We start from the raw sequence: 20,841 nt of genomic DNA on the forward strand, positions 1-20,841 counted from the left end.
CTCTGCTCTCTGCTCCCCAGGGCTCCGCGGCCCCAGCTCTGGCGGAGTGTTTGACAGAGGAGTGCACGTGTTCTCCAAACAGACCTTGATTCATGTTTCCAGGAGGAACTTGCAAACAGACTTCTGCAGGCTGCATCCATCAGGGGAGAGATGGGCTCTGTAAACAAAGGCCCACAGGCTGTCTCCATGCTCCAGGCAGACACCTCTCCCTGCAGGTCCCTGGCAGCCCCCTGCCCCACCCAGGCCGTTGGGCCATGCTCTGTGCCCAGACCTTCTCTAGAGCCTCAAAAACACACTCTCCCCTACCTCACTTTATAGGTAAGAAAACAGAGACTCAGAGATGTTAAGTCAGTTGCCCAAGGTCACACAGCCAACGCGACGCTATTACTGGATTTTCCTACTATACTGTTAATAACAGTTCAGCTGCATTTAGTTTTGAGTACTCACTTTGTACCAAGCACTATTCTAAGTGCTTTATGTAGAAGAACTCATTTAATCCCCACAATGACTCTATAAGATAAGGCTCTTATTTTCCCATTGTTCATGTACAGAAGCCGAGGCACAGAGAGAGGGCAAGTGATTGCCTCAAGTCTTGTCCAGAGTCAGGGGGAAGGCGGGACCTGACCCCAGGCAGGGCAAGCCCAGAGCCCCTCTGCCTCAGCACTCCCCCACACGCCTCCCCGCTCTCCTGGCCTCCTGGGAGCAGAGAGCAGGCCCATTCCTCTCCCTCACTTTGTCTCTGTGTGAGATGTGGAGAAACTGAGGCCTCAAGGAGAGACGGGACTATGTCCAAGGACCCAGCTTCCAGGCAGAGTGGGTCCTGGAAGGGGCCTGGGGGCTGTCCTTTCCAGAGGCCCAGAAAAGGAGATGGGACCTGGTCCCCCCGCCCCCGCAGCAATGCCACCACCTTGCTGCTGTGTGCCTGTGACTAGTCACACCCCTCTCTGAGCCTCAGTTGCTCCATCTGCTCAATTGGAAGGACAACTCCAGCCCTTGCCCGCATTATGAAGCCTGCTCTAAAACCGTGTGAGCGGAGGGCTGTTGGGATGTCGTGTTGCTGGGCCTGGATTCCTGTGCAGTGAGTGGAATGTCCCAGCAGCATCGTTCTGGGGTTGAAAGCCCCATGGGGTAGGACCGGGCTGGGCTTCCTCCACTGTGAGACCCCCCACCTTGGGCTCCAGCACAAACTGCCAGACACAGGCCTGAGAGGAGGGCCCCCCTCCAGGCAGGGGTGACCAGGAGCCAGCCAGCTGGCCATTTGTCCACAGATGGGTGTGCAGATAACAGACGTCTGGAGATAAGGCAGGGGCTGCTCGAAGCCTAGTGGAGGGCCAGGCCAGCTTTGGTGGGGAGGGGGCGGAGAGGTAGGGAACTCAGGGTGACTCAGGGCTGGGGGGCTGGTAGCACACTCCCTCTGCCACCCCTTAGGGCAGAGCTAGTGCTCTCCCTTCTTCTGGACCTACCCCCTCCCCCAAAACACATCAGACTAAAGCAAGCAAACAAACCAACCACACTTGGAAGTGCTGCGTAAGCCGGATCCAGCCCTGGACTGGCACCGGGCCCGGTCTCTCCCCGCCGCTGCGTGCTGGGCAGCTGCAGCAGGTCGCTGCCTGACCCGACTCAGTTTCCTCACCTGGGCAGTGGGCGTGTGGGTGCCTTTCCCTCCATTCCCGCAAATGCAAGGGACACCAACAGTAATAAACAGCGAACACTGTGCTCCTGCTGTGAAGTAGGTACCATTCTAAGCCCTAGTTTACAGATGAAGAAACTGAGGTACCAAGCAGTTAGGTCATACAGCTACTAAGTGGTTCAAATGTAGGCAACCTGATTCTAGTGGCGGCCTCTTCATCTAGTGCCAGTTTCATCAAAGGAACAAAGCAAAGGGCAATTAGGGCCCATTTCGGTTATAAAAATACATTTATGTTTCTATGTTCACAGACATTTTTTGAAAATACGTAGATGCAGACATTAACCCCATTAACATCTGGAGCCAAGTCTCTCCACCCCAGCACCGCAGGCCGGCTCATTCTTTGTGGCGGGGACTGTCCTGTGTGTCGTCGGAGGTTGCCTCCCTGGCCTGGGTCCTTCAGCTGTCCGTGTAGCACTGGCAGGCTGTGCGAGGTCTCCAGACATTCCCAAGGTGTCCCCTCACCCACCCCCCGTGAAAACCACTGAATTAGAGGACCTTAGAAGAGGGACATTCGCTTTCTAAGCCCCACACTGAGCATTTTGCCAGGAGCAAACACAGCACATTGAAATGAGAAGAAACACTAATAAAGATGAAAAAATGAAGTCATTGGCTGATGGACGGATGGATGGATAAATGGATGGATGGGTAAGTGAATGTGGAGTGAGGAGCAGGATAAAAATCAGAGCCCAGGGAGCGTTGTGAGACCAGCGGGCGAACTCCTGCATTTTCCCGAGGGACGGGCTTGTCTGCACCCACAGAGCGGGCTGGCGCAGGGTGAGAGGTGAAAGACCCGGTGTGTGGACTCCCGGTCCAGTGCTCTGAACCAAGGAATGTGAAAAGCAAACAAGAGAATAGCCACGTTGAGAAAACTCTGCTTTTGCTGCCGGAGGTTCTGGGGCTCACACCCTCCCCGATGCCTTTGGATGACCCCTTATGGAGGCAAGTGACTCTGCAGGTGACCCAGCCCTGATGTGCCCTCAGTGCAGAGGGCGGACAGGCACGTACATGTGGCAGTCTGTGCTGAGAGACGAATGATGGGGAAAAGTCTGTTCCGTGAGCATGTGAAGGCGACAGAGACCGAGGCAGGTTGTGGGGTAGCAGACGGAGCACCAGGTCCAGGACATGGTGGGGGGCCCTAGGGCCGCTGAGAGTGGGATGAGCCAACAGGTGAGAACTCTCCCAGAGATGGCCACAGTGAGGGCGACACTTCTTCACTGAACACTCACTGTGTGCTCCGGGTCCCACAGTGCGTCCCCAGGGTGGAGGCAGGACTCCAACCTGGGTCCCTCTGGCTCCAAAGCCTGTGCCCCTAACCCAGCCACTCTAACCTAGAGGAATACCATGCAGCCACCAGGAAGGAGACAGCGGGGGGCACTGCTCACAGCAGCCATGAGCGAAAGCAACCCGAGTGTATCCATACCATGGAATATTACTCTGCCTTGAAAAGGAAGGGCATTCTGACACATGCTAGAACATGGATGAACCTTAAGGACATTATAAGAAGTAAAATAAGCCTGTCACAACATGACAGAGACTATATGATTCCACTCAGATGAGGTGCCCAGGGCAGTCAGGTTCACAGACACAGAAAGTACAATGGTGGGAGCCAGGGGGCGCAGGGAGGTGGGAATGGGAGTTAGGGTTTGGTGGGTATGAAGTGTCGGTCCTGCAAGGTGAAAAGAGCTCTGGAGTTTGGTTGTACACCAGCGTGAATATACTTAATACTAGGGGACCGTGTACTTAAAGATGGCTCAGATGGTAAGTTTTATGTTACGTGTATCTTACCACAATTAAAGCAAAAAGGTGAGGCAGAGCGTGACAGGATGGGGCGTGGTTAGTGCCTGTGGACTTGGGCACATGTTCCTTCGCACGTCAGCTCAACCGGCACATGGTAAATGCTGTATGGGAGTCAGTCATGCTATTATTACATTCTATAAAATGAATGTATTATGCACTGGAAAGTGTAAAATAAAAAATGAACTTGCTTCTTGTGTCTAAAAAATACGATGGTGACTCACAACCCAGCCCAGGCATTTGTGAGGTTGCCCACCAGTTGCATCCCGCCTAAATGAGGTGGGAGCCAAAATTTTGGAGCCAAAATTTCGGGGTATCTCTCACTTTATAATCCATCTGCCTCCCTCCCTCTCATTCCCCCCACCACTGCCGTCCTGCCCAGACCCATGAAGGAAGGCCTCCTGTGGGACTCTGGGCAGAAGGGCCCCTCCGTGTCCCCACTTAGACAAGATCCCATCCAGCCAAACTCCCTCTTCTCTCCCCACAGCAGGGTAACCTTCCTGCAGTGGCAGCTCGGAGTTGTGCAGCCCCCATGAGACTCTTTAGGGGCTCCCTGCGGGATAAACGCTCAGAGCCCGTGGTGGCCTGGCTGCAGCCACCCCCCCCCCCCCACACACACACACGCTCCCTTTCGGCTGCTGAGCTCCGGCCTTGTGAACTCCCGTACGTCTTTGAACTCAGAGCCCTCCCTGCTCCTGCTGTGCTCTGCACACTCTGTTCTCTCCGCCTGGAACACTTGTTCAGTCCCCTGTGCCTCCAGGGCTCGCCTTACCTTTCCCTCACCTCCCCCTCACCTCCAAGAGACTCAGGGACACCCACTGTCTTTTTGTATTTGCCATTCTGTCTGTCTGTTCCCCTGCTGGGCTGAACACTCCCCATGACCAGGGGTCCAGTCCAACCAAGGCCCAGTCTGGTGTGTATCAGGTGTCACTGAGGGCTCACTAAGTCTTCCCCAGGGCTGAGATGCCTGTCCTTGCGTCCCCCTCTGGGACTGGCACCAGGAGGACTGGGGAGGCCACCCCTGCCACAGCGCCCAGTGCCTCTGCGCCTGCCTGAAACCGGAGCAGGGATGCAGGGGGGACCCCAGCCCTGATGTTGGCAATGGCCCCATATCCCGCAGGCTCTGCTCCTAGAGAATCTTCACCCAGGGCTGCCCATCCTCTTCCTTTTCCTAACAGCCAAAGCCAAAACGAAGTTGGCAGAAGGCTCTGCCCAGACCTGATGGGTAACTTCAGGTGGGCCCTTTACTTCTCCAGGTCTCAGTTTCCCCAGGTCTGACCTTCCTGGTACCCCCTCAGTGCATCTAAGGGCTGAGGCAGGGTTGCCATGGTGACAGACTGAGCAGCTCCTGCTCCCAGAGGCCCCTGCAGAGTCCAGGGTGCTCAGCACGCAGGGTGCTGCTGACTCGGTGGGCCCTTTCTCACGAGAGAGCCCCCCACAAGGGTGGCCTGTGGAGGGAATGCGTGCTCTACCCACAGGAGCAGGCCCGGGTCGGGTTGCGAGTCTGGTTAATGCCTCTGTGCATTAGGCCTGTCGCCTGCTGACAGGATTTTGTGTTTAATTGGAGGCATAAGAAAATAATAACATCTGTCGGCATGAGGACGGCTGCAGGGGCGAGAGTCCTCAGGACGGTGGGGGCAGTCTGCAGTCTGGGCTCTGCCTCTCGGGCTGGGTGACGCTGGGCCAGGCCCTTCTCTGTGCATGGCCTACAGCTTGCTGACGCCGAGCCTGGTCCAAAAAGCACCCACATGAGGATTTCCCAGGGAGCCCATTTGATCCCGAGTCCCAGGCCCCATTCAGCCCCACCGACCCAGCGTGTTGGAGGAAAGAGGCCTGTGAATCACTGTGTGCCGACCTGGGTGAGAATCAGAGCTGAAGCCTCCCACTGTCGGCAGAGGTCTGGCCCGTGGGGAGGGCTAGCTGTCCTTAGGGGCTGAGATGGCCAGAATGTGAATGCTAGATACGGAGCTAGTGATTTCCATTTTTCCCTCTTTCTTTTTTATTTTTTTTACCTTTGAGCACTTGCTGATTTTTCTAGAGTGAACATTTATAGCTGTGTAATTGACAAATATAATTTGGGGGGGGAATGAAATGGCTCCATAGTTTGGATTGTTATCAGTCTTCTTGGCAGGCACTTGTGTGACTGTATTTAAGTTTTTTCCATAATTATTACTGTCAGATGACAGCAGGAGCGCAGGCTTCTCAAAACAAGTCACACAAGTAGGACAGTGCACGGAGAATGAGGGGAGCGAGGCGGCTGCCCTGGGGGCCACACGGCGGTCCCCTGGCTCACACGCAGAGGCCGACGCCCGGGTCGCGGCCCTTCGGGGTCTGCTGTCTTCGCTGTTGCCTTCACAGAAACCGTCCTGCACAGGACCCTGCAACTTGTCCGTCTCTCTTGACAACATCATGGGCATCCTTAGGAGACAAAACTACCTCCATTTCACTTCTCTTTACACTTCTCATATTTAACATATTCAGCTCTTCACATGGAAATAAATGAAGATGAAAGCAACTCTGAAACTTCTGGGTTCCAGTTTTGAGCTTTGAGCGGAACCACTCCATAGTCACACCCTTCCAATACCTGCACACGCACACACGCATGCACACAAAAGGCGTGTGTGTTCGTGTAATACATGCACGCTCCGCCTTCTTCCCTCTTCTTGTGCTGTTGGCGAACACAAATCTCACCCATGAACCCTTACCTCCTTCAAGAGCAGTGAGCAGATCTTAGTCACCTGGGCTCACCTCTCGGTATAAGGTCACACCCTCCTTCTAAGGGAGCATCTGAAACCAGCCACGGCCAAGGACAGAAGCAGCTCCTGAACCAGCCCCATCTTCAGGCTCTGAAGGTGGAATCTGCCAACTGTGGGCTGGAGGGCGGCTTTGCTTTTGAACCACGACCGACCGAGTCCTTTAACCCAGAGCAACAAACTGAGGCCTCCTCCAGCCCAGAAGGGTTTGGTTTGGCCCAATCATCATAAAAAATGTTTTTTAACTTAAAACATTTTCGAACTGGGTAATTTTACATAATAACCTAGATTTCCCTGCTTGTCTTGAAAACTCCACGATTTGGCCACTCTGGGCCCAAATTCCAGAACGGCCACAACCGACTGCCCCCCAGTGAGACCCAGCCCCTACCTGGCCTACCCCAGGTACCTCTCCGGCCTCCGCAGGCCTGCTCTGCTCTGTGGCCCCTGGGGTGAGGACAGAGGCTGGAAAGAACACTGGGAGCCCGGGGCCCCGTCGGGCCCTTCCCTGGCTAAAATATGTTCCAGGTCACCACTGTGTGACAAGTTCTTCCAGTACATGCACAAGGCAGAGGACAAAGAGAGAAGTCAACTACGTCCCCTTCCCAAATGTGACTTCATACAGACCTGTGACAAACACGAGCTGGCAGGTGGAGGGGCCACAGGCAGACGGCTCAGCTCTCAGTCCCGTCTGAAAGTGTGACGATTTGGGGAGACTGGACTGAGGCTGCACCTGGTGACTAGAAGTGGTGGTGGGATGTTTCACTACCTGAAATGACCAGAAAACTCGTGGCCTTGCTCAAGTTTTCATTCGAGGGGCAGGATACCCCAGAATAAAGAGACAGAAGGGGCAACACTCAAGTTCCTCTCACATTTAAATGTACGTGTTCTAGACTCTGGTTTCTCTTCAAATCATATAAATCTTTCTCCTTAAATGTATGTGTTCTGTGTGTCCCCATAATTGGTTGCGTGAGGACAGGCATTGGAAATCACATTTCAAGCACGTGGCCTTGGTGGATTGGGGCCTCAATGTTAGACCTGAAGGTCTCTTAGGAAAGCCGGACCCCATCACTTTGGGGTTCAGTGAGTCTGAACCCCAGGTCGCCCTGTATCATGAGACTTGGGGTCCAACTTGGGCTAAACAGCCACAGATCTGCAGAATTGCCATTTCCAAGGGCTCAGCGCTTATGATGCGTGACCCACACCCAGGTAAGAGAGGGGACGCTGACTGAAGAGGACACCGTGTGTCTCGGTCAGACTGTCTCTGGCTGCGTGGCAGATGTTTGGGGCCCCACAGGCTCCTGACCCCAGATCCTCACCTTCCAGCCACGACATGATGGCTGCCAGTGGCACTGCCCTGACGTGGGAGGCTCCGTGTGCCGTGTGTGGGTTTGGTGTGCGGGCGGGGTGCTGGGGTGACACACGGCACTTCAGGGGGTAGATGCGAAGTGTGTGTGAGCGAAAGGAGAAGCCACGGAAACCAGATTCCAGGGCTTACTCCGAAACCAGCGAGCTGTCAAGAGCTGGGGGGCCCAGAGACATCACTGAGTCTCCCCCGGTCCTGAGACCCGTGTACGGCCAGGGCCGCCAAGCTCACTCAGCCTGGACTCAGGGACGAGTGGGCTTCAACATGGACTTCCCTCCGGAGGGCTCTAGGAGGAGATGAATTTGTAGGGGAGGGGAAAACTACTCTTTCAGAAAAATATGGAAAAACCTTTTTATTTAAAAAGTACAGCATAGGGAATATAGTCAAGAACATTGTAATAACTCTGTTCGATGGTAGGTTTCTAGTATCCTCTAGAAATACCAGGGCAACACTTCGTAAAGTACTGGATTTTTCTAACCACTATGCTGTACACCCGAAACTAATGCAAAATAATACTGACTGTCAACTGTAAGTGAAGAGAACGTTTTAAATTAAAAAAGCAAACAATGAAATTTATTTAAAAATGTAGATGGAGGAGTTTCGACAACTACCACCTTGCATCCGCCAGCCTTGTCCCTTCCCAACCGACCCCCTGCCTGTATTATTCTGAAGGGACCCCAGACAGCGTTTGACTCCGAAATTGCTTAGAATGTATCTCAAAGGGTCTCCTTTCTTAAAAAAGAATAGGTACAACGTCACTGTCATAACCCAGTGCAAAGTGAGGGAAATGAAACAGGACAGTCTCTCCAGCCTCATTCCGGAAAACATTCATGTCACCACGGGAACGCAGTATGGGTGACAGGGGTATAAGCGCTTTCTCTTTCCCAAGTTCTCTGTCATATCGCTTTTTGCACTAAAAATAATACGGAAGGGAGAAGGGTAAAACTTCTTTTCAGGTCGAAATCCTCTGAGTCCGCATCCAAGTTTCAAGAGTTTATCCTGGTCCTTCTTAGATGGAGAAGACCTGGCCCCCAGGGAAGGTAGGGGCTCAGCCACAGCCCCCAGGAAGGTGAGGCTGTGGAGCGAGACAGGCGGTCCCACTGGCTGTCCCAGCCGCTGGAGAGGAAAGGTGGGAGCCGAGGTTCTGGGACACCTCTCAGGCTCTGGTCCCCGGTGTCCCACCACCTCCGCCCTCCTGCCTTCCCACCTTTATCAAGCCTCACACGTTTTGGGCACTTTGTTGGTGGAGTTGACAGACCAAACGAAACAGAGGCGGACGGCAGATAACCAGAGTCCTTTCTGGCCACACGTAGGCCTGTTGGCTTGTCGGGCCTGGAAGAGAAGGCATCTTGTTTCCCGGACACATTCCAGAGTCATGTCCCCCGGACTGCGTGGCCTCCTGACCAGACCCCTGCCCCCAGTCTCCCAAGTCCTTCATGGTGGGGACGAAAAGGGAAAGAGGGGCCTGACGTTGTGCAGTTCCTCTTTCCAAAGGCAAAAGTCTCAGTGTCGCTGTGTGACCTTGGGTAAGGCTTTCCCTCTCTGGGTCTGCGTTTCTGACAGGTGGACAGCAAATAGGTAATTTCTGAGACATTCCTCCCCCCACACCCACCCAACTCTGATTTTGTTCGGGGCACCTACATTTATCAGAAGTAGAAAGTCGACTCAACACACCTCTGAACGTCAGCCTGGAATTTCACGGCTGCTCCAGCCCCAGCGTGAAGGCCAGTTGCTAAAACTATTTTTTCTTTTTTTTGGCAGAGTCTACATAAGACTGACATTGTACCTCAAGACCCAGAACACACGCCCACACACTATAAATAAAAGTTTCACACATTAATACCCTTCCTTTATTACACGTACTCTGATATTTTCTGTTGCGTTGATTTAAAATTTTTCTGAAGGGGAAGGGCCCAGTTAAAGAACAAGTAAAAATGACCCATGGACACAAACCACAGGGTGGGGATTGAATGTGGGAGCGGGGGTGGGTGGGACAGGGAGAGCAACGTGGGAAAATCGGGACAAATGTAATAGAACAATAATAATAAATAATTTTTTTCTGATTGCATTGCATTAAGATATTTTCCCAGCCCATGAAACAGGCACTTTTACACTTTGAACAACACTGACCGATACCACTGTGCCCCTATTTCTGATAAGGTAGTACTAGCCCAGAGAAGAACAAATGGATTCTATTTTTTTCAAATGAATGCTATGTCAACTATTTTCCATTGCGACACTTCTGAAACTTGCATGCCCATAAAAATTCCTTGAAATGTTCTAAAAATGCAGATTCTGGTTCAGTAATTCCGAGATGGAGCCAAGATTCGCATTTCTAAGTAGGCTCCGGGTCATTCCAGCGCCAGGTTAGACAACAGGTAACTCAGACATTCCATTCCTTCTGTCCAACTGTTGTACCAAGGACACATTCCACCCGCATCTTCCCTTCCCTTCTCCCCCTCTTTCCCCCGCCCTTCGCAGATGTGCTAAGAGAATCAGTGGGAAACAAATCACAGCTCTACCTCTCCGGAGCTGGGGTGTCTCCATGGAAAATAATACTTGTCCTTTTCTGATGAAGTACTTTTGAGGTGAAAGAGATAATCCCTGCAAAGTACTTAATACATTGCCTGCCACTTTGTCAGTGCCAAATAAATGTCCATACTATTATCTTTATTGCTGAAGTTGGCAAAAAAGATCGGGCATAATCCCACCGATGATTCCACCAGCAATGGGCATTTTGGGATGTCTTCCATCACGTGCCTATTCACAGGTTTCAGTTTTTCACAGCCTCCTGAGTGCAGCTTGTAGGAAACCCAGTGAAATCTCTCACTTGCATTTGGATGTGGGTTCATATTATTGCTTTGTCTTAAAAAGAAAAACTCTTATTTTGAAAAAAAAAACAAAACCCTAATGTATTTATTTTTGTGTCCAGCATTTTTTACTCAACATTAAATCATATTCACTTTTTCCCTAGAAGCTCATTTTAACAGCATCAACAGAGGTAGGTGTGAGGTATAACTCTGGAACCAAGGACTGAATGCACACCTCAAATCCTTCCAATGAACTTGGCTGAGGTCTGACTCTGGGCCAAGTGCAGCCTAGCCCTGGCACTGAACACACAGCTTAGGGCCATACAGACACACAAACCTTTGGGACTGGGTGGTCCGTAGGGAGGGACATGGGGTCTGGGGTCCTACAATGAGGGGACACAGAGCTAAGAGCACAAACCACCGTCTCCTGATGGAGGAGGCAGCAAGGGACTTCACTGATGTGGAGAATGTATTTTGTCCCATTTTCCTAATTTGGGTGAGGCTTTATTTAAAAAATTCCTCATGCTACCTTTCCTCCTAAACAATTGCTCCTTCAGCCACGTCTTCCTAAGCACCCAACGAGTGACAGGGCTGGAGTGCAAGATCAGCTTCTGGACAATCCCATTGCCAGAGGCGCTGCCCCTGAATTGTCTATATTAAGCAAGTTATGATTCATTTGTTCAACAAATATTTGTTGAGTAATTTCTATATGTAGGTACCGAGCTAAGTGCTGAGGATACATCAGTGAATAGAGCAGATTCAACTCCTTCCCTCACAGGGTTTACTGCCTCATTATGACAAGTCATCAATTTACATGCAATTTACATGCACACTGAAGAGCACCTGACACTACAATTAAAACGATGAACATGACCTCCATGTACCAGGAAGAAAGAAGTCATAGTATACAGTGTCTGGGGTGAGGAAGTGAACCAAAACTGCATTATTCATAGTTTCCTGTTAAAGAGAGTACATTATTAATAAATACTGTTGGAGAAATAAAAATGTTTTCAGCATTTGAACTGCCTTTCCTCCCCAGCACACAAATCACTATAGTGGTTATAGCAAAGACTTTGGAGTCAGGGAGATGTAGGTTTGAATCCCACTTCTGCAATGTCCTAGCTGAGTGACCTGGGGCATGAGCCCTGTCGGTATAAACCGGAGTTGACAGTGTCACTACAAGGGCTAAACGGGACATGTGTACAGTGTGTGGCATACAGTAAGAGCTCAGCACGGCTGTCATTGTGGCTTGTGTGTGGTGACAGCAGGGGTGCGGGTCCACCTCACAGTTTCAGGAAAGAATCGCACATTTGTGAACTGCAAACACCCCGCCAGCCCCTTTCTGGGGCCGTGTGCAGCTCTGCTGGAGCCTTCAAAAATCGGCTCTGATGATTCGCTTTCGTACAAGGTGGGGTCCGCCCCACTCAGGGCCAGCTCGTGGGGGTGGCCGGGCTGCCTCAGGCAAAAGCAACCCTGAACTAATATCAGATAGGACAAGCAGAAATCTGTCAGACCAAGTGACAAGACACGGAGAAGAAACATACCTGTGCTTAAATGTCAAGGGTTCCAGGAACAAGTATATCTGATTTTATGCAATTGCATTTCTTTTCTCCCTGGGGCTAAGAACGAAAACTGGAATGTGAAGGTTGAAGGTGACTTCAGAGACCACCTAAACCCAGGGTTCCATTTAGCCGATTGTTTTTTTCAGTGAGTATTTTTTGGAGACCCTCCTATGTGCCAGAGGTGTGCTGGGTTCTAAGGGTAGGACTCATGGGAACGAGAGCCTTGCCTCCCTTTGGAGTGACAGGATTCAGCGGGGGAAAGCTGCAGGCCAGACAGCCTAGGTAGGATCAAAGAATTTGTAATTTTTCTTCCTATGCTTTTCTATGTTTTCTGCAGTAGACATGTATCGCATTTAACTCTGTGTCTCTGTGTGTGTGCGCACAGACACACACACACACACTGGAGCCACATAGATAACAAGACAAAGACTTATATCAGCAAATAGGTTACTCTTGAGTCTCTATTATGTCCATGTAAGTCATAGTCTCAAAGCATGACTCCTGCATCAGAATCTGCTAGTGATCTTCATTGACTATGCAGGTCCCATGCCCGCCCCCTCCCACAGACATGTTCATGTTCCCCTCCCTGCACTGGAAACACGTTCAACGAGGGGATGGCAATACCCGCTGAGATTCGAGAATGAATGCCTACTACAGTGATGCCCACGTAGCAGAGAACTGCAGCGACGATTTTTAAAAAATGGCCCCAGAAATTTAAATTACTGCACTACCTTCCTGAAAACAAACACAGCCATCTTTTATTGGAATCAAATCAACGCCTCCCTTTTGTTCTCTGGTGCCACAGCTAATTGCAGCCATTCCATGTTTGTAACAGGTGCTGTAAATCGGGGTGCCCCTGGGATCAGGAGTGCGTGGGGCGAGCGAGCGTGGGGAGCGCGGTGCAGGGAGGGGGCCTCTTCCAGCTCGCACGTGAGATCCGACACACCACGTGGCACACTTCCTCAGAGCAGCGATTTCCAGCAGGTGTGCTGTGGCACACCGCGCCACAGTACCTGACTACTCGGACAGGGGCTCTGACCTCTTTTCCTGGAGACTGACAAATAAAAAAATGACAACAGCCAACACAACAACAGCCAAAATTACACCTTTTTTTTTCAGATTGGCAAATATAGATATACACACACACACACACATATATATATATAATAATTTTTTTTGTGTGCCACAGAATTTTAGTAATTAGTCTATGTGTGTCATGAATTGAAAAAGTCAAAAAATGCTGCCTGAGAGCGAGCAGCCCAGAGCTCTGCACTCTGAGGACTCCTCCCTCCCCACAAGCTGGTCCCCATTCCCAGCCGCCCTGCTTGCCGGAGGTTTGCATAACAGCCTCTTCCGGGCCCTACAAATCACAGCCCTGTCCCAGTTCTTGATTACGCGCCTTTTACACTGCCCAGCCTCAGCATTTGTAACCTCTCTCTTTTCCAGGTTATCGTCATCTGTCAGATCTGAAGTTAAACAACAAGAAACATGTCAGGTGAGGGGCTGGGAGAGACACTTGACTGTTTCTGAGAAATATTCCATTACAATCTGATACAAAATATTAGGACGAATCTGCCTGCGCCCAGCTCAGAAAGGCTCCCCTTCTCCGCAAGCAGGCTGATTAGCGTGTGGTTCCAACCAATGTTTATCCTCTCTGGCTCCGTGGCAAATGCCCTTGGAAAAACCTGGCTTAGTGGATGCCTGGTCGCCTGGTACTTTCAGATTCATTCAATTAGGATACCCAGTTTGAGACATAATGGGTTTTGGCGAGCTCGGTACACTGATTGGTTTTCACACACATGCACAGAAAGATTTGATTTCCTCTGCGGAATTTATGGTCGGGGAGAAGAGGTAATTGCATTAATTTCTGCTCTGGTTTCTAGGCTCTCCTTTTCTGTTCTCTCTTCTGCCACCTTTGTTGTTTTTTTACAGACTTTTTAGGAACCTTGCTTGCATGAATGAAAATGAATTTAATAGTTGTCGGCAGTAGGTTTGAGTTTGGGGCTGGGTTCCACTCTGACTTTCTTTCTTGTTTTTTCCCTCCATGCTCTGGATGGTTTGGGGAAGCTGATAGAATGGTCTTTCTCGCGTCCTGCGGTGTGGGTGCAGTGGCAGAGGTGTCCTTGTGGCTGGGGAGCGGAGTTCACACCAGGGAGAGGCAGTGGAACCCAGGCTTTCTGGAAGGGAACCCGCTCTGATATTCGACAGTGAAGTAAAGCCAGAGTGTACTTTCCCTTTCTGAAGGCTACCGTTCAGGCCCGCACCTTTTCTTCCTCATTTCTGGCTTTTTCCATCAGTGATGTGTCTTCTTGTCTCTCCCCTCCAGAGCAAAATTCGGCTTCAGAAAGGGGGCCAGAGGGCAGCAGGAGGCTGACATTGAGAGGAAGGTGCTGGTAAAAAGGTTGAGGCAACGATGGAAGGACTGAGATTCCGCCTGCCAAGTTTTCTGTGTTCTGGCGCTTCCCCGTCCCCGGCCAAGGCCCTTTCAGCCATCCCTGACTTTGTAAGAAGGCCTTCACTCCTTGACATAAAGAGACAAAGAAGACCCCTGAGAGATTTGGAAGTTCAATGGAAAAAAGCAGAAAACACGAGGCACTTAACGTCTCTCCCAGAGGACAGACAGCAGAGCCTGCCAGTTCCCCAGCAACGCCGGAGCTAAGCATTTTCCCAGTGTCAACATTAAATCCTTTTTTTTTTGTTTTGTTTTTCAATTTTAAAGTGGGTTTACGATGGACCATTCTGGGAAAGATGACAGATGTAGCCTGGTCCTGTTTAAACTATTAAGACCGATGCTTACCCCTACTCAGTTTCGGAATGTCTTTCCCCAGACGGGAAGCGTTGAGGAGCCCAGAATGTTCACCAGTAGGTGTAGCCAGCCACAGATTACTGACCACCACCCCCCAACCTAGTGCACAAATGCTTAGGCTTCTGCTGGCTTCTGGTCCGATAAGAACACATACCCCAAGAGTAATACTTCTGCTTCCATATCTTGCCCTCCTCCCGTTACCTCAGGCATGAAGGTGTGGGTCCCTGGGCCCATGAGAACAGGGCCATTTCAGGACCTGGGCGAACCCAGGTCCTAGAAGGAGGGACTCTTTCCTCTACTCCCAGGCCCAAGTTTTAAGGGAGGAGAGTGGGAGGGGAGCCCTCTGTCCCCTAACCATTCTGACCCACTCCACCTCACACCGGTTCTTAATCTCACAACAGGACTAGGTGGATCCAACTGCATTTTCTCCATCGAAACTGACTGCATTTCTTGGAACCAAATGCTACCACATAGAGGTCACTCCCCGCTGCAGTGGCTGAACGGGTGCAGATTTTTGTGTGCCCGGCGGCGACCCAGTCGGAGCAGAGAAGGAAGGTTGGGATGAGCCGCCGCCGCACCACCTGGGAATCCTGCGCAGCCTGGATCCCGGCGCTACCTTGCTGCCCTTCTCTCGCAGAACCGCACAGGGCCGGTGCGCCCCTTTGCCCAAGTTGGAAAAAAGGAGCACAGAGTTTTGAGTGAGTCCTTAAACCCTCTTCCTGAGAGCGCACTCACACGGCCAGCCCGGAGCAGGCAGCCTGCCCTGGTCCCCAGAGGGACGCTGCCGGGAAGTGCATGATCCTTGAACCGCGAGGGGCGGGAGGTGGTCCGGCCCTTGTGTTCACCAAGATGACTCCGTGGTTCCTCATGAAGGCCCAGCGCATGCAGCCCTGCAGGGACTGCAGGGCTTCCCAGCCTGTGAGGCTGGTGGCAGCGGTCTTTGGGGACAGTCCCTAACCCTGGCCTTCCCCAGCCCTCAGCTGGGGTCAGATGACAGGAGGATCCGGGAGATAGAGGGGTCGGTTGATCCCGTCCTCCCCAGAATCCAGACTGCACTAAGGAAAGGGGGAAAAAAAATCCCTGACCAGGGAAGCAAGAGGCAGGTGGTGAAACTGACCTTTGTGACACTGACCAGAGATAAACCCCTTGGCATAAAACAGTGCGTCACACAACTGATCAGTTGGTTAGCGCCCAACAGCAAGTGACCCGTGGTGCAACCAACCGAGTGCCACACGACTAGCCAGTGGGCAATGAACGGAAAAACCAGACGTGCCCAAAACAGACCGGTAGGCAGCAGAACACTGACCACCTGAAACCGATCGCCGTGAGGCTGACCAGAAGAAATTGTGCGGAAAGCCAGGGGACTGCGTGAGAGCAGCAGAATGAAATCCACCTGCCAGCCAGCAGGCGACTAAGCACTGCCAGGGATTAAAGCAGGGAGCGCCGCAGAAAGCCTCGGGTGGCCAGGGAGGGGCTGGTCCCCGGTTCCCCGCCCCCCCCCCCCAGCTGCTGTAGTGGAGCGGCGGGGGAGGGGCTGTCCAGTGCTTTTTGATTTACGAGGGCCGCGCCAAGAGCGATCCCATAAATTTGGGGGCCGTTTTCACCAAAACTGTGAGTTACGATTTTTCAAATAAATACATTTTCCAATCAGACGGGCTCTGTTTAGGTTGAACGTGCCCCGAAGCAGACATCTCTCCCCGCGGAAAATACACAGAGGAGGAAGCCGAGCCGGGACGAGGCTCAGACGACATGAAAGCTGGTGTAAACACGTCGTCATTCACGGACTTCGGAAGAGAAAGGGATGGCGGAGAGACGTGTTTAACTCTCCCCTGAGTCCTTGGGTCCCCGCCCCCTGGGAAGACTCGGAAAATTTAACATTCTTTTTCCATAAGCTTCTTTTATGCTACCCGTTAGGCGATGGGCAGCATTAGGTCTCCCTTAAATAGATTTTGTATTTTTGTGGCTGATGCAAACCTAAGAATGGATAGAGTCCCGTCCCCCCTTAGTTTTCCTTTAGGAAAGAGTGTGAGGGAGATAAGCCAGAATAGATTATTTTAGCAGTGGAGGGTCTTTGATTTCTGGCTGTGTGCTCTGGGCTCTGGGCTTGTCCTGTGCCACCTGCAAAACAAGGGCACCGGACTAGGTCAGAGGCCCCTGTTGCACACAAGAGCACTCATGCACAACCCTGTGCACAATTCCCCCGAAGGAGCTCAGCAACCCCCGGAGGTGGAAGGTAGACAGTGTCAACTTGTAGCTCGGATCTTCTCTGGCAAGATCACCTTTCGTCCCAGAAGAGGAGGGAGTAAGAGAAAGACAGAGGTCACCATCGAATACGGGGCCCCTAGAGGTCTGGACATTGGCCGTGAGCCCTTAGGGAAGCTCCTTCCCCTTTCTGGGCACGATTCCCGGTGGTCCTGGCAAGATCGCTTAGTAGACTTGCGACTACCGCACTCGGCCAAGGCAACCAGGCCTCGCTCAAGGAGCTTCGAAGAGGAGACGTCGAGCCGCTTACTCTCTCTTCGCCGCCAGGACTGCTCCCTGGCCTCAGCTTCGGGGAGCAGGCTGGGTCAGATTGAAAAGTCCTAGACACCCTTTAGATGCGGCAGAGAAATGTTTAAAGGATTTGCGCGCTCAAGCTGCGGGGTAAATGGCCCGCAGGCTGATTTATGGCGCGTTACTGCGCGACGCGATTCCCCAAGACAGCGAGAATATTTTACACCGCGCTAATATAAACAGGCGGCCGGCCGGGTCCTTTTTATGGAGTTCCTGTAATTACCCGCGCCCTGACAGGTCCTTGATTTACAGCCCTATTTAGATAAGGGGTCCGGTGCGGGGATTGCCGGTGGCGTCAAGGTCATAAGACGCGGCGGGGAGAAGGTTTGCGGTAGGCGCCCCGGAGGAGCGGGCTCTCCGAGGCCTGCCAGTCCCTTCCTTGGGCCGGAGTGAGGGGAGCAGAGGCGCAAGGGCAGGAGATGGACCCTGAAGCCGAGGCCTCTGTCACTCGGGAGGGCTGAGACTTGAGAAAGGCCGGCCCACTCTACAAATGGGGGCACTGAGTGAGGGAGGAGGCAGGAACTGCGGCCCCCCCCCCCCCAAACCCACAGCGAATGAAATGGAAGTGGATGGGATCTGGAACTGCAAGCCAGGTCCCTGGCAACATCATCCCCACACCTGGCGATGCTTGGTCTCCTCCACCGCCAGCCTGTGAGGGTGGGGTTCTGTGGCGTCAAGGGGAAAGAGGGGGCCATCCATAAAAGGCCCGCTGGGGTCAGAACAGAGCCCTGCACCATGGCTGCCAGGGCTAGGTCGTCATCTTTGTGTGGAGGCCTAACGCCATTGCTTTCCCTGTGAAATGGATATTATTCCTAAAAACAGCCGCCACATATCAGCTTACTCTGTTCCTGTGCTAAGGGCTTCATTTATACTATTTCCTCCCGTGTTAAGTCAGCCCTATGGATGGGAATCATCTTCCCACCCCACAGTTTACAGAGGAGGAAACTGAGGATGGGGAAGTTCACACGAGAGGAACCACGATTCTTTTGCGTTTCAACAGGTGGGCCCCAGTCCACCGCTGGGCTTTCTTAAGCACTCCTTCCACACACCTTTCCACCTCTGTGTGCTTAAGCCCACTAACAGGTCAAACGGGAGAAGATTCCTACCCACCCAACCTCTCCAGCACAGTGGGAGGAGGAAGCGTGCCTTTGAAGGTGCTCTGAGTGCCAGAACTTCTAAAAGTGCTATCTGGGTGAACACCAAGGGGTTCCCGGGAGAGGCAGGTCTGGGGAGTATGAGACTGGTGGGTTGAACCCTGGAGTTCCTGGTTCCTGGTCCTTGGTCTGCAGAAGTGGGCCCAGGGGGAATGCAGTCCTCCCTGAGCCAAGAGCTAAATTCGAGTGTGTGTGTGTGTGGAGGAATTACAGAACTCCAGACTATTGATCCTATCTCCTGAAAATGGAGAAGTGGAGGCTCTGAGAGGGAGAGGAACACAGTGAGAGGCCAGTCAGGGCCAGAACTCTCTTGCTCTCAGCCTTAAAGCCTTGTCTGTCAAACTCCTGGTTTCCAGATCTCCACCCTCACCACCACCACCCCCAACCACACACAAACACACTGAGTAACCTGGGGCAGACAGGACACCCTCACAGGTCAAAATGCACCCGAGCCAGGCTAGAGTCAAAAGCGCCTTGAGTATACCTGCAGAATTAAGTTATTGCTGCTAAAACCTGGCCTTTTCATTTCACTAGTCTTTGAAGAGTCCAGATGCTTGGTAGACGTTCAATGAATTACTTAAAAATTGAATTTGTTCTTTTAGTATCCTCATAAACATTTCTAGAAAGACTTCTTAAAAGAAGTCTTAAAAGGAGTGTTTTTTTTTAAGTTAGGGAACTCCACTAAACATAATTTTAAACTCTAATTTACTGACATTACAATTGAGAGAAATGGCAGCAAAGTAAAACGTACACACATTTATAGTCAATGCTAGGAGGCTGGTGGTATCTGACAAAGAAATTAGAGTAGTGAGCTTGGGGGAAAATTGTGGGGATTTGTAATAAATATTCTCTTTATGCTGTTTCTCTCTGGGTCATGGTAAAACAATAAATTATCATCTCTAGGTGAAGAAAAAGTCACCTTGGGGGTCTCCCAGAAGGCCGGGTCTGGAGCCTCGGCGCCCCGGGGTCTATGCAGGCACCTGAGAGCTTCCTGGCGTCAGTCCAGCCGCAGACCGCCCAGCTGGGAGTCCCAGCGGGTTCCCTAGGGCCTCACTTTCAGAGCAGGCGCCACTCATCTGAAGACTCCCATCCTTCACGATCTTTGTGGGAAGTGGGGGCAGGGGAGCACCCTGCTCTCTAACCACCCACAGATGTGGGGGTGGGGTGAGGAAGCCGGGCAATTTCAGGCCGTCAAGGGATCTGGTGGAGCTGGGACCCACCACCCAGTACTGATAATGCGTTCCCCACCACACTAAGCAGGCTGGCTATGGGTGTGGGGGCGGGGGTGATGTGTAACCATGGGGAAAAGATCGGGACACGTGGGTGGGTGCTGGAGCATGAATTTGTGAGTATGTGGATAATTGTGTGTGCCTGTGTGAGTGCTCCTTATTCAGACGGGTGCTGTGATCACGCACAAGCTACTGTTCAATTCATTTCACCCACGTGGGAATGTGACCCCAGAGGTAAGGCAGAAGATGTGTCACACTGTCTGTGGGTTGGTGTGCCCGTGTGTAGTGTGCAAACACATGGAAACGTCTACTTCTGAGCACCTGTGCATACACAGTAGTAATCGTGGCGTTTGTGGGACAGCAGGCTTAGTTGTGACACTGAGAACACACAAAGTGCATGATGCAGTTTTCGAATGTGTGTGCTGTGAATGCAGTTGTGGGGAGTTGTAAGGAAACACGAACTGGTTGTAGCCGTGCACGGCTGTGGCAGGAGATGAGTGTCGAGCTCGGAGGTGGTGTGCTATCTATGTAGGACGTGTGTGCCTCTACTCTAGTGGACGGTGCTGCCTTCTGCGGCCCACACGCAGGCTTTGGGGTGGCTTCGTGGTAACACATCTGTGTTGGGATGCGGGCCCCATGGGCGGCAGAGGGACGGGGTGTAGAATCCCAGGAACGCGTGAGTGTTCGAATGCTGTCTCGTGTGGTTGTACATGTGGGACCCTGAGAACACACACACTTCAGGCGTGTGGATCTGTGGACTCAGTGTATGTGGCGTGTTTGTGGAGCTTCTGTGCATGTGTGAGCATGGCCACTCAGAGCCTGCGGGTGAGGACTGGGCCCCCATTAGGGCAAAGGCTGGGTGTGTGTTGGGGATTGAGATCCTTCTCAACGTAGCAATTACTTTCCCATCCGACACTCGGGAGAGCCTCCAGGCTGGGGGGGTGCGGGACCCTGCAGAGCCAGGGTGGGGGGGGAGGGGGGAACTGGGCGCCAGGCGCTCCCTCCCCTTGAACCTCCCGCTCTGCTGGGCCCAACCCCAGCGCTCTGGCGCCAGGCGCCCGGACAGCGGCGGGTTTCCAGTTTGCCTCAGGCAGGAAACCAGGACCTTCCTCCCCCCCCCATGCACC

The sequence above is a fragment of the Artibeus jamaicensis genome, unplaced genomic scaffold (assembly GCF_021234435.1).
Source record: "Artibeus jamaicensis isolate MK-2021 breed Jamaican fruit bat unplaced genomic scaffold, CSHL_Jam_final contig_432, whole genome shotgun sequence".
Lineage (NCBI taxonomy): Eukaryota > Metazoa > Chordata > Mammalia > Chiroptera > Phyllostomidae > Artibeus > Artibeus jamaicensis.